Source organism: Nicotiana tabacum, chromosome 15 (assembly GCF_000715075.1).
Source record: "Nicotiana tabacum cultivar K326 chromosome 15, ASM71507v2, whole genome shotgun sequence".
Classification (NCBI taxonomy): domain Eukaryota; kingdom Viridiplantae; phylum Streptophyta; class Magnoliopsida; order Solanales; family Solanaceae; genus Nicotiana; species Nicotiana tabacum.
In genome coordinates, this window is record NC_134094.1 from 65754948 (window position 1) to 65767404 (window position 12457).

Here is a 12457-nt window from a genome sequence, read left to right on the forward strand (position 1 = left end):
CTCAAGACTCAACTCAACAGCACCACGTATTTTCCAAAAACCTGCTCACTTACTCTAACACAGAGGCCAAAGACATTACCTTTCCTTCGAAAATCATGTGCCCACATACCAAAGATAGAGAGTAGTTCCACACACAATAAAATTCAAGAACAAATAGGAACTCAAGATAGAAAAAATTCACTCACTCTCAGAATCAAACTTCATGTGCCACAGAAGACGTACCATAGGCTTGCCCATAGTGTAATACTCTACTAATTGAGCTCATTCAGTCAAAGATCAAGTAGGACTTTATTTTGGTTGTAATGTAGGCTGCGAGACGGGTAGGATACATTTGGATATAGTGACTACCCTCCTTAAGCACTTTAATACATATACATTAACAATTTAAACCCCACACTTGTGTTGAACCAAACCCCAACCTTCATAACATAATAACCTCAAGCTCTCAATATATTTAGGCAGAACCGAGATGAGAACTACCACTAGCAAGGAATCAATTTTTTTGTTCTAAGTTTTGATTTTTTTTTTTCAAGCAAACGCACTTTTTTTCTTTCAATTCCCTACAAGTGGCTCTCACAACTTTTCAAACAATGCGCCTTTCTCATTTTTCAGTAGTTCCACTCAAAAACCGACCATACCTCAACTTAGCTTTTACAAGTTCATAACAAATTCAAGTGCTCAAAAGAGGTAGGAGGTTCAAACAGATAGTCAGTTCAAACAAAGGTCATGCTTGCAGTGTAGTTTCCAAAGAAATAGGATTATAGGCTCAACGGGGCTAACTAAGATACATCACAATTAGGTGGATAAAAACATATATTTTGCTCAACAAATAAATGCCTATATCAATTCCTAGAAAAAACAAGACTGCTATTTCACTTTACAAATACACGGGGCAAGTTCTAGACATCAACTGATATGCGGAGAATATCTACAAACCTTACTCACACCATGGCACATAACTCACTTAGGATCGGATCTATCCCGACTCTCTAGTCAAAGCAGTTAAGCAACATCAAAATAGGCACTTATACATGAGTCAAGAACTGAGCCTAGGCATCACAACTAAGGCACTCACTACTCTCAAGGCATAACAAATTCAAGAACATCTATCTCCATTTAACAACACAGCACAAGACTTCCTTATTCTTAACAAAAGAAAAACTAACAACACCCGGTTCAAGCAAAACCCTTGGAAAAGAACCGCGGCACAAAATAAACTAAGGGGGAATTGTTACACTACCTCAGAAAATAAAACTTTTTTTTTCTTCGACTTTTATCCCTTAAGAAGACTGTCGAGGAAATCCATCGCCGGGAAAAGTCAAAAAATAATCCAATATAAAGAAAAGAAAACAAACACACAAATACATATTTACATCCCCCACCCCACATTTTAAATTGTGGCATGTCCCCATGACACACAAATAAAAAGCAAGAGGTAAAGGAAAATTATCTGAATTTTTTTCCATTTCCGAGTACTTATGAACTCCGCCCCTAATTCTGCATTCCTTCCTCGTTTACGCTCTTTGGGATTATTTATGGAGCTCATTAAGACCAAGTCTTCTGAGAATATCTACAAGACCCACTTTTTTCTTTCTTGCTTGGTCTCTTTTTGAGCGGTGAATTGTTCTTGTAGGATCATCCTTAACTTGTTCCTACATTCTTTCACAGGATCAATCCATGCACCTTCTTATAAATCCCTAAAAATAAAATTCACATGATTAATGTTAGAATAAGAAAACTAAGAAGGAATGTCATGTGAGTATTCTTGTGGTATGTCCAAGACCATTTGTCTCTCATTCTCTTCCACCAGAGGTTTTAAATGTGGAAAGATAGATGAGGGTTTGAACTCTTATTCAATTGCTTCATACTCAACCAACACCTTATTTTCAATCATCTCAGTTGAATCAGAGTCCTCTTGCAGAGTGGAAAGCTCTCTCTGTAGATGCTCATCCTCTTGTGTAGGCTCATTCTCACATGGTATCTTCTCCATATATTCACCATCACAATGCAATGAGCTTTCTGAAAGTATACTTACTATTTGATTCACTTGCATTGTTAGATTGTTAATGGCTTCATCATCTTGTGCAAGTCTCTCTTCCAAACTATTCATGAACTTATGCATAAACTCTTCTAAATTACTTGCTCTTGAGGTGGTTGTCTCACTTCACTTTCGTTCCAGTCATAATCAGAGTATTCATTCCATCCAGAGTTGAGATTGTGGCCATATGAAACCTCATATATGTAAGGACTAGAAACAGAGTGAGACTGTTCAAAAGATGAACCATAGGAAGAATACTTACATGCTTGACAATCAACCCATAGATAATTTTCACTACATTTAAAACAAATAGCAGACTTGTGATAATGTTCTGCTAACTCTTCAATCATTCTCTTAGGTTGGTTGTACTCCATCTTTAACAGCAATTAGAATTCAATATCAAGAATAATTCTTCAAGTTTTCTTCCCAGCACTTGTTAGGTACTACAAAAGAAATCTTGAAGAGAAGTTAACTAATAAAAAAATAAAAAAATTAGGAAAAAAATTAATTCCCGAATTAGCACCAAAAATTATATGGAACACTATTTATTGCAAATCCCCGACAATGGTGCCAAAATTTAACGAGCGCAAAACACAACTAAAATTGATGCTCGCTAGCCAAAGATAATATAGTTTAATTATCGTCTCCACATGGTTTGGATTTAAACAATGTTCAAGTAATTTCTGGCTTAAACGTTATTCAAGATGATCAACACTTGATTTGAGGTAATTACTAACTATAATTAACTACTAAATTAAGATTACGACTAATTGAAATTGATCAAAGAGAGTGATAGTTGAACTAAAACGAATTGTAAGCAATATGAGAAATAAGGGCCATGACAGGATAGGTGCAAGATTGTTATTCGGGATTTAAATCTGTTTAAATTCACTTCTTATGTTCTAATGATTCTCATGAATTCACTCGATGATTCGTTTAAACGTAAGGTCAAGATTCCTATCTCGATTAAATCTGAACTCTTCAAAATAAACTAATATGAAGTGTCATGACCCAAAATTCACATGTCGTGATGGCGCCTATCTCAACACTAGGCAAGCCGATAACCTCAATAAAACACTATAATTTCTTACGTTTGAAAACATAATATATAGATGTAATAGAAAACCCCACAAATTTTGATACAATTACGCTCTCAAAACCCGGTGTCACTAAGTACATGAGTATCTAAATGATAACAAAGTCTGACTGATAAAAATACTGTCTGAAAATATAGAACAGTACAATAATTAAAAGGAAGAGAGTCAAGGTCAGTGGACGCCAAGCAGCTACCTTGATAGTCTCCAACTGATAACACTCTAAATCTAACAGTCGCCATATCCGAAAGCACCTGGATCTGCACATGAGGTGCAGGGTGTAGTATGAGTACAACCAACTCAACAAGTAACAATACTAAATAAAGAACTGAAAGTAGTGACGAGCTTCACGGCTAAGTCCAATTACAGTAATTTCCAACATAAGAAAGTAGGCATGCTTGCAGGTTCAACAATTAAGGCCCAAACAGTAATTGCATATCAAGTTCGATTGAACCCGAAGATAACATCTCTCAAAAATTTCCAAAAATAGTAATATACGACAACTGTAGTACAACAATAACGAAATCAATGCATCCTCTCAGAGCAACAGTCATTCAGTCCTTCCACTTGCTCAACACTCGGCACTCGCTCTCAGAAGGTACCTGCGCTCACTAGGGGTTTACAGACTCCGGAGGGGCTCCTTCAGCCCAAGCACTATAATTCGCACGGACAACTCACGTGCTGTGCGGAAAACTCACGTACTATAGTATAATATCTGGATTCGCACAGACAACTCACGTGCTACACGGATAACTCACGTGCTATAGTATAATATCTGGATCCGCACGGATAACTCACGTGCTATAGTGTAATATCTAGATCCGCACGGACAACTCATGTGCTATAGTATAATATCTCACAATCAGGCCCTCGACCTCACTCAGTCATAAATCTCTCCAGTCTCTCGGGCTCTCAATAATCATGAAAATCAGCCCAAAATAGAAATGATATAATGTATCAATAATGAACAATAGAGACTGAGATGTAATATGCAAGTAAAACCGTAACCAAGTACAAAATAATAATTTAGCAGATAATTCAATATGTACACGACCTCTGCAGGTCCCTACAGTACCAACACATAATCTAAACATGATTTCTAATATAATTTGTGGTTCAATTTCTCTACGACATAGAGAACGTACAGATAACAACAGATTATTCAACTATACAGTTCCATGGAATTTGATCAAGTCATAATTTCTATGGTGCACGCCCACACGCCCGTCACCTAGCATGTGCGTCACCTCAAAACCTATCACATAATACATAATCCGGGGTTTCATACCCTCAGAACCAAATTTAGAACTGTTACTTACCTCAAACCGTGAAATTCTTGCTATGCCTTTGCCTTGCGAATCGGCCTCTGAATGCCTCAAATCTAGTCACAATTAATTCGATTCAGTCAATATAAATTATATGAATTAATTCCATATGAAAATACTAATTTTCCAATAAAAATCCGAAATTGCACTCAAAAATTGCCCGTGGAGCCCACGTCTCGGAACCTAAAAAAAAGTTACAAAATATATACGCCCATTCAAACACGAGTCCAACCATACCAAATTTACCAAATTCCGACAACAACTCGACCGTCAAATCCTCAAATCTTATTTTCATATCCTAGGCCCAAATCCTCTAATTTCACCTCAAAAACACATAATCTAATCGAAATACTCAATGATCATCCAATATTATTGAATAACAATGATCACAAGTGACTTACCTCAAGTTTTTCCGTGAATTCTCTCTGAAAAATTGCCTCAACCCATGTTGAAAATGTCCAAAAATGAGAAAATCTCGGACCCCTCTATTTTTGTACACTGCCCAGAGGTTCTGCTTCTGCGGTTCCGCTTTTGCGGTGAATCCTCCACTTCTGCGACTGCCTTTGCTTCTGCGGACTCGCTTCTGCAGTCGAACCTGTCGCTTCTGCGGAACCAACTACCCCTTCCCATTTCCGCTTCTGCGATGGATGTGTCGCAGGTGCACAACCTCTTCTGCGCTCAACCGCGCGCATCTGCGATCCTAGCCCTTGCCAAGACAATGTCGCTTCTGCGCACCCAGGCTCACTTCTGTGAGCTCGCACCTGCGAGATAATTTCTGCAGGTGCGGTTGCATCAGTAGGCAGCAAATTTTCCAGATTAGTTCTAAGTCCAAATTTGATCTGTTAACCATCCGAAACTCACCCAAGGCCCCCGGGACCTCAACCAAATATACTAACAAGTCCTAAAACATCATACGAACTTAGTCGAGGCCTTAAATCACATCAAACAATGCTAAACCACGAATCATGCCCCAATTCAAGCTTAATGAAACTAAGAATTTTCAACTTCTACATTCGATGCCAAAACCTATCAAATCAACTCTGATTGACTTCAAATTTTTCACACAAGTCATAAGTGATATAACAGACCTATTCAAATTTCCATAATCGGATTTCGACCCCGATATCAAAAAGTCAACTCCCCGGTCAAACTTCTAAGCTTAAACTTCTATTTTAGCCATTTCAAGCCTAATTTAACTACGGACTTCCTAATAATTTTCTGAACACACTCCTAAGTCCAAAATCACCATATGGAGATATTGGAATCATCAAAATTCTATTTTGGGGTTGTTTACACATAAGTCGACATCCGGTCAACCTTTTCAACTTAAGTTTTCATCTGGAGACTAAGTGTCTCAATTTATTTCAAAACGTCATCGGACCCGGACCAATTACCCCGGCAAGTCATATAACAACTGTAAAGCATAAATTGAGTAGTAAATAGGGGAACAAGGCTGTAATACTCAAAACGACCGGCCGGGTCGTTACATGAAGCACTGTAAAAATATACAAGAACACGTTAATGGGCTAGTCTTTAGGAAAACGTCTCTCGAATATCCTCCTAACTTGGTTTAATCAACAATTCAAAAAGCTCTCTCGATTACTTAGAAGAATCACTAAATTAAATCAAACTAAATAATGCAAAGATAATCACCAACATATTCCTCTTTCGATAAAATAAACCGATGAATAATTTCACAATCAATTCAAAGCTCCATAAATGTATTCAAACAATTACATTAGAGTTAAATCTACAAACAATACTCAAAACATCATATTCGTCAAAACCCTAGGGAAGAACTACTCCATAAATATGGAGAAAGTCATCACAAATAAGTCAAAGAATATAGAAAATATCAAAGACAACTTTACGATACAAACTCTCGTATTGCATCGATTATTGACAAGAGAATTGATGAAATCTTGTGTCTTCTAGCCGTGGTAGCTCTCCAAAACACTCCTAGGTCGAATCCTCTTAAAATATTATATTTACAGTGTATTTATACTGAGTATGGGCAGACCTTTTGTCACGACCCAAACCGATGAGCCACGACGGGCACCCGGTATCTTGCTCAACCGAGTACCAACATAACATATCTTTTCATATCATACTATCATAGGAAAATGAGACGGAAAGCATGCCGTGAGATAACTAGAATAAAACATGTAATACCAACTTATACATAAGACATACTGCCTATAAGACCAAAGTGATCGCTCGTACACTGAACATAGGCCGATAAGGACATACAATCTTTCATATACATGGAATCTGTCTACAAGCCTCTAAGAATACATAATTTTCATAAAGGTTGGGACAGAGCCCCGCCATACCAATCAATACATATCTTAATCATACTGACCAAATAGCAACTCCGGAGCAAAATGGAGCGCACCAACACCTTCCGCTGAGCTGATAGCCTACTTGGAGGACTCTCGACCTATCTATCGGGACTTGCGGGCATGAAACGCAGTGTCCCCACGCAAAAGGGATGTTAGTACAAATAATGTACCGAGTATGTAAGGAATGAAAATCAGTAAATAATAGACATGAGAAACATGGAGTAAAAGACTCAACATGTAAGTCTGAATACCTCTGTGAATGAATAATATTTACAATGCCATGCATATGCGTATAAATGTCATACCATGCATAGGTATATGCGTACATAACATCATCAAGCCTCTGAGGGCATCCCATCATATTATCTCGGCCACTGTGGGCAAACCATCAACGTATACCAGCTGATCAGGTGGTGGTTCGTATATAACGTTATATATATATATATATATATATATATATATATATATATATATATATATATATATATATATATATATATATATATATATATATATATATATATATATATATATATATATATATATATATATATATATATATATATATATATATATATATATATATATATATATATATATATATATATATATATATATATATATATATATATATATATATATATATATATATATATGTCATAAGACCATTATGCCTTTGATTGATGTCATGAAATAAACTTTATCAACTTACGTATTTTCTGAGACCCATGAATAGATGATAGAACAATAGGATACATGGGGAATCAAGAACATATGCATCTCTAGTATTTCTATGAATAGAGTCATTTATGAAAGTTATGCATTTGCTCGTTTCATTTGTATCGTATGGATAATGCCAAAAGGAAAGAAGGGATAGCCTTAACATACCTGAACCGATTCTCTTGACAATCCCTCTAACACATGTCTTTTGCGAAAACATGTAATGACAAGATTGGAGTAGGGAAAACTCCGTATGATATTCTTGAGAAAGATTATACTGGGTTTCCTTAGAATTGCAGAAATGTCACGTTGCTAAGATGCTAAAGAATTTTTGTTTGAATTCTTGTTGAAGATCCATTGCTAACCATTTTGATATAAGCACCTCTCTTTGAATTAGAGAGGTCTTATGCTTTAATGGGTGTGGGCCCCACATTTCAAGGCTTGGTGTCACATAATCCTTTTAAATGGGCCATCTTTCAATCTCTTTTAAGAGTCATTAAATGGGAAAGGGTCTTCTTCCACGTTGGGGCCTTTTTGGCTTCATCCAAGATCTTAATTTATTATACTCTAATTCTTTAATTAACTAATTAATCTTCTATTAACTAATAATTAATCAATTACCTACATAATTAAAAATTATCTCAAATTACTTAAAATATTACTCACTTTTAGCATACCATATACACCTCACTATCATGGTCATGTGGTACCTTGTATGGCACAAGTCCATAAATACCAGGTATTATAGCTTGGACTGTATTTTATCTCACATACGAAAATATGGGGTGTAACATCATTCCCCATTTTGGAACATTTGTCCTCGAATGTTGACTGATGCACTTATCATTTTCATAACTTATGTCTTCCGAATACTTTAGTACTCTCCTTGCCATCTAGGCAACTATTCTATGAATAATTCCAAAGGCCAGGGCATTCCCCCTTTAGGCTTCTTCCTCACACCACGACTTGTGGTCGGAATCCTTCCAATCTCGTAACTATTGCTACCTTCTATCATGCAGCCTGTACGACTCTAACCTTGTAAATGTGCCTATACAACTCTTCTCTCCTTTTTCCTCCAGCTTTTAGCCAATCTCTAGGATTCACTTTGTAAACATATACAGAGCTTAATAAGATATACCTCTGGGCATCTATAGGTATACTGAAGTTTTTCTCTCGGTACTTTGTCGAACTTACAAATATTGCTATATCTTATTTCATAGACCCAGTTATCCATCCGTATGACTTTACTACATCTAGGTAGGTTATACTATACCATAACTCTTACTTCGATTTATCGTTACTGAGGTCTGCTACCAAACTCCAGCTTACTCTCGTTGCTTATCCTATATGTATAAGTCTAAGTCCTTTAATGCTTCCTCATTACTGTTCATCTTAAGAATGACGGCCTAATCTCATCTCATACTTCGTAACTTTTATCCATCCATTGTTGATTCACCTCAATATTGATCTATAATCTACCATTGATAACTTGACCTTTTATGTAATCACTAGGGCTCACGTTGCATCGTGGAACATTTGAAGTGATTCTCCTGATCCACCTGGGGGCGATACGATACTATACTTCCATAACCGTACTTCATAGCATCCCAATGTGATTTACCTTACGTGAATATTTTAATCCTGTACAATTCATGAAATTCCTTTTTTTGTTTCTTCAAATTATTACTAAATCGAAGGCCCAAACGCCATCCTTTATCTATCACAATTACATCCTTATTCTACTACCAGGGTAGCATTCCATCTCTCCAAAATACTATTAGTCTTGGACTCCTTTGAGTTCATTCAGGCTATACTGAGCTTTTTATAACTTAGAGAACCCATCAGCTCCATTGTTTTCATGGGCTTAATCCCGAGAACTTATCCCTTCTCGTCGCCTTCTCACCCACCTTTCCTTATCCTTACTAATTTTTTTTTAAAACCTTGTCGCTCTACCATACTTTAGCTTGCGAGCTACACATATCTATTTATACTATTCGCAATCTTCCTTCAACTTGTTCGCATATTTCCTTATATCATTCTGGAACATCAAGCGAGACATCACATCATCTCTAACTCTTCTATACTCTCTTAGTTATACTTCTCAATACCTAGAAACCATAAGCTGGAAGACATGCCACTGACGACGACGCTATCATTCCTGGATACTGAATCCCCACGCTTCTAGCCATCTATCCGATGTAAGGACTATTCACAACCTTCTGCATTTGAGTATCTCGTACGTTGTCCACCTTTACCTTACTTGTCTTAAAGTCTCACATCGTATCTTCTATCTCTTTCATAACTTCCCTTCCACATAGGTATAATTTGAAGCTCTATTATAACACTTGCACCTCTGGTGCATACACAATCCGGTGGGAGATTCATACTGACTTCTTATGAGGCTGGTACTCTTTTAATTGGATTTCTCGTATAGCCGTTATAGAATATGGTTGTTGTACTATCTCTCTTGTACCTCTGATATTTAAGAGTGATCCTGCAATGTTCTCAATCATGAGGTCTATAATTTTCTTGGTCCAATAATCAGACTCCTGATTTACTTAGTTGATGTAACTCTTTAGTTTCCTCTTCCTTCTGATCAGCCTTTATGTAGGCTTAAGCTATTTTTCGATCTGCGGCTCCTGGTATTAGTTATTACTTTAGCCTTTCATGGGCGCTATGGAATATCCATGATATAATCTTTTAACAATTCAATCCTTCGTCTATGACCTGGACTCAATTCTTTCTTTTAACTTATACAAGAGTCTTCTATGGCTGTATGATTGTCAACATATATGCTGCATGGATAATACTCCGAAGTCTTAAGTGCGTTCATAACGTAACTAACTCTGGATCATTGATCGAATAATTCCTTTCGTTCCTTCTCAGCTTTTTTTAAATGTAAGAAATTACTTTTCCTGGTCGTTCTACCACTTGTTGCATGAATACTTGGCTTATCTTAGTGCCCACACATATTGAAATTCCATACAATCCATATGATCTTGAATATCACCTTTTGATTTTTTTCTTCTTCCCGTTCATTAGCCACAATAGTTGCCACTTTCTTATGGAGTGCATACATTGTTGTGGTGAGACTGTTGTTACAAGACCATTTCCTCTTCAAGTTACTATGTTTAAGTTGAAGCCTTCTTCCTTATTTCCTCAACTAATCTTTTATTATAGTACTTAGGGAGGACCCTCTAACTTTTGTAAGGCTGTGAGTTATTACATCAGATACTCGGCGGAATTTTTTTTTTATGTCCTTTCTTGCCTATAATTATCCGTAGTTACTTACCTCCATGCCCTTGTGCTTGTAGGGCTGCTTCTGAACTAATATTTTGACTGTCTTCCTAGTGTCATTCTCTTTTATTTACCTTTAACTACCCCAACTCCTATCTGAATATATCTCAAGGATCACGATGTCATATCTGCGAGACTGAATTCCCCATGTTGGGGTTCACTATGTTCATCTTGCACAATCTGTTGATTTGTCTGTGTCCTCTTGTTTAGCCATAACTAGGCTCTTCCTGGATCAACTACTAACTACTCGTTGGCCCATTCTCATATCAATATTTCGCGTAATCTTTCTTGGGTTATCTCATTTGTCTTAACTTACGTCTAGCATAGGCTCCTTCTCTATTAATAACATCTCGGGCAAGAACCCTTACTTTCTCTCCTTGACGTCATGTTTGCATAATATTCTAGAATAATAAAATATCTGTAGGATTTGGATAAGTGCAATCTCATTCCTTTCTCATTCCTTATCGCATTCTTCCTTTATTATTCCATAGTTACTAGAACCACTTAATTCTGACTTAATTCCACATCACTCCATATCCCCCCTTTAGGGGAATACTAAGATTTAGTGTTACGAAGAGCTACCTATAGATGTTTTATCTCTTCATCTTTGGCGTCTTTTCACATCATCGATGACCTTTACTCACCTTGCGGTAATCCTTTTGTACCAAGGATAACGAAATTCCTTACTCACGAGAGAGACATCTAGTGTAACTGGCACACACAGTCCCTTAAGCTTAACTTTGCTCACATTTCTTGCTTTAGGAAAACGTCTTCCTGAATGACCTTTAAAGGTTATTCTTCTGTCGTCCATTCTATTTTTGCCGGAATGCAATCTGAAATTCTCATAATGTCGACTATTATCAAATCACTCAGTCCCTAATTCATGTTCAGTTTATCTTATTCACAGCCCATACTGATTTCTATTATTCTGGGGTCTAACTTTTCCTTCTGGTAGTCGCATTGGAGTCACGAACTTATTTCTCGAAATAAGGATATGACTTTATGGCATATACTCTTTTGTTGTCTCAAGGCCTGTCACCTCTTGTCTTTTCCTTCACTTGACTATAGACTCTGTAATACTATTTTTTTATCTGCCGTTGTTATACATGTATCACATCTTACTCATAATGCTTCATTAACTCTCTTCTTATTTCTCTGATAACACTTATGTCTATTACTTTATTCAGAAAACTTCAACAAGACATCCTTTTGCTTTTATCACCCCTTGCTCCATCCACCGGCTCTTCGGGTTGCCTAACATTCTCTCTCTACTAGGGACGGGAGCCACACTAAGGTAATATTTATCCCTTCAAGGCTTCCATTGCCTATCTTTGTAGTACTCATATCTAGTTGTACTATTTTAGAGTGCACCATTTGGGTGTCTCACAAGGAGATCTATTAGCACATTTGCAATATCCTTCGGAAATATCAGCTAAAGCTAATAACCCATCCACCATTTTGGGTTACTCTAACCCCAGCTAGATCCGGTTATCCTTCCTTCTCTTATACTACTTCTGTTAGCTCCCATAGGGCATAATTGAGATGGGTGTAGCTAATTTTATATATTTCTATTACTGTTGAAAGTAACTCGGATTGCTTATATTCCTCTGTGATAATCTTCATTAGCTGGGTAGCTCGTAC